The 2,840-nt window shown below is 41.9% G+C and overlaps 1 non-coding gene across 1 annotated transcript; it reads left to right on the top strand.

The window, feature by feature from the left end:
- The first annotated feature begins 1,875 nt into the window (after nt 1-1,875).
- LOC145609770 (small nucleolar RNA R71) lies at nt 1,876-1,980 on the top strand. Its single transcript, XR_014106070.1, has one exon. It is a non-coding gene; the product is annotated as a small nucleolar RNA R71 (small nucleolar RNA).
- Nucleotides 1,981-2,840: the final 860 nt, after the last annotated feature.

The raw sequence follows: 2,840 nt of genomic DNA, 5'->3' as shown, positions 1-2,840 counted from the left end.
ATGATCATCCTCAAGATGAATACGATGCATGCAAAGAGAAGGACTAATTCCTTTGATATCATCAATGCTATACCCTATCACATCCTTGTATTTTCTCAAAACATCAATCAATTTTTTAAATTAAATTCATCAAGGGTAGCATTGGCAATAATAGGGTATTTTTCCTCCTCATCAAGATAAGCATATTTCAAAGAAGGGGGGAGGGGCTTGAGTTCTAACTTGGGAGGAGGCTTGGAACTCTCCTCCGATTTTTCCTCCATTGATTCAAGTTCGATCTTGCCTTGTTCATCAGCTTCCTCCTTTGAGGATTCCTCCATTGCCATGACAAATTCTTTGGCTTCGTGAGAGTGGAACTCTTCATTGCATGTTAGAGCTTCCACAATTGGATCTTGAGGCTTCATCGTAACCCTTCCCAAATGGTCCAACTCCTCATTCACAACATCAACACGGTAGCACTTTTCAACCATAGGGGTCTTTAGCAACTTTGAGAACTCAAAAACTATCTTCTCGTTGGCCACTTCACATGTAATGGTGTTGTTTTTGCAATTGATGACCGCTCCCAAAGTCTTAAGAGCTTCCCGACCCAAGATCAAGGGTGTATCCACGTCTTCCTCCATGTCCATCACTACAAAGTCACAAGGCACATAGATGTGTCCCACTTGAATTGGAACATCCTCAAGTTCTCCACAAGGTAACTTCACCGAGCGGTCGGCTAGTTGAATGGTCTTCCTTGTAGGGATCATCTCAATATTGAGTTTTTGAGCAATGGATAAGGGGATTAGACTAACACTTGCTCCAAGATCGGCCAATGCACCACTAGCTTCCATGTTTCCAATTTTCACCGGCAAAGTGAAACTCCCTGGATCTTTCTCCTTCTTGGGCATTTTATGTTGAACAAGAGCACTCACTTGGTGTGGAAGGGTGATAAGTTCATCGTTGTGCTTCCTTTAGTTGGTGAGGATGTCCTTGAGAAATTTGGAGTAAGATGACATTTGTGTCACTACTTCAAGAAAAGGGAGATTGATGTGCAAGTTCTTCATCACACATAGAAATTTTGCAAACTTGGCATTCAAATTCCTCTCCGCAAGCCTACTTGGAAAAGGAACCGGTCCATCAAGGTTCCTAGTCTCACTAGGAATTGAAGTTGTCTTCTCGTTGTTGAGATTCTTCTTCTCTGAATTTCCTTCGACCTCATCACCTTCTTCTTCCTCACCTATCCTATTTTCACTCACACTCTCTTCTCCTCCCTTCTTTCCCTCACTATCCCCCTCATTTGGACCATCATAGGAAGTTCTCGACCTCAAACTGATTGCTTTGCATGTATCGGGTTTTTGGTTATGAGAAGGGTTAGGTTGTGGTTGTCCGGGTAGAGTTGATGGTGAATTGAAAAGAGTCCTCTCGGCCAATTGAGCTAGTTGTGAATCAACCATCTTGTTTTGAGCCCTTATTTCTTGCATTTGTTGCCCGAAAGTTTGCATTTGTGCATGCATGGCTTGAAGGAGTTATGTGGGTGTTGGCTCCGCTTGAGGTGCGTGTTCTTGATTTCTTTGGGACCCTTCGGTTTGATTGTTGTATTTGTTTTGGTTGTTGTATTGGTTGCATTAACACTTGTGTTCAACTTTGAAAGCCCTTTTGTGAGTTGCTCAATTTGATGTTGCAATTGATCAACCTTCTCCAATTCATACACCCCACTTTTCTTTGGTGCACTCCTTCTTCTACCTCCCCAACAGTAGTTCTTTGCTACCTCCTCGATTGTTGCTTCCACTTGATTTTGAGGGATCTTTATTAGTTGTCCACCCGCCCCCGCATCCAAGTTGGCTCTAGACATGGGCTCCAAACCATCGTAGAAAAACCTCATGAGCAAACTTTGATTGTATTCATGGTGAGGACATGCTTGTACCAACTCTTTGAACCTCTCCCAAGCTTCATTAAGACTCTCATCCGCTTCTTGTTCAAATGATGCAATCTTCCTACTCATCTCGGCGGTCTTCTCCTCGGAAATGAACCTCTTCTAGAATGCCTTAATTACCTCCCTCCAAGATGTGAGTGAGTTAGGCTTCACTTGTTTCAACCACTTCTTTGCTCTACCCGAAAGAGATTGTCGAAATAAATGCATCCGGATGTACTCTTGAGAACTTGGTTGGTTTGAATCATGGCACATAGTTCAAGGAATCTATCAAGGTGCTCTATGGGATCTTCACTTGTAGAACCCGTAAATTGCTCCGATTGAACCATTTTTGTATATTGGGGATGAATTGTGAAGTTAGTCTCCGTGACGGGTAACAAAATCCCTCCCGTGAGCTCATAATCCTCCGGATTACCGAACTCACGAAATAAAACATCATCTTCTTGTCCTGCCATTGATTCACATTGCGAACTAGAAGAGTAAGAATCACTCCCACTATCAATTATAGCACTAAGTCCTCTCCCTTCTTCTTCAAAAAGCCTACGGATTTGTCTCAAAGTTCGGTTGATTTCTTGGACAATTTGATGGGTAGGTGGTCCTTGAGATCTTCTAAGCATTCACCAAAGCTAAGCAAACAATTAGCAATAACAAGTATGTTAGAACAAAACAAAACAAAAAGAAAGCAATTAAAATTACTCTAACAAAAGCAAATTAGACACCAAACAAACCGCTTCCCCGGCAACGGCGAAAAAATTTGATCGGGATTGAGTAGGTCGTTGGGACTACTAACCCAAATCAAATTAACTACTTATAACCTAAACTACCCTAATACAAGTATAGGGGTAAGTATAGGGTCGAACCCAAAGGAAGCATGCAAGCTAAATATCAAATTCACTAAGCAAGAGTCAAGGAAAGGATAATTTTGTTGGTTTTT

The sequence above is a fragment of the Chenopodium album genome, chromosome 23 (assembly GCF_948465745.1).
Source record: "Chenopodium album chromosome 23, dcCheAlbu1.1, whole genome shotgun sequence".
NCBI classification, from domain to species: Eukaryota; Viridiplantae; Streptophyta; class Magnoliopsida; order Caryophyllales; family Amaranthaceae; genus Chenopodium; species Chenopodium album.
The sequence above is the reverse complement of the archived record's forward strand: the minus strand, read 5'-3'. Positions and strand labels throughout refer to the sequence as shown.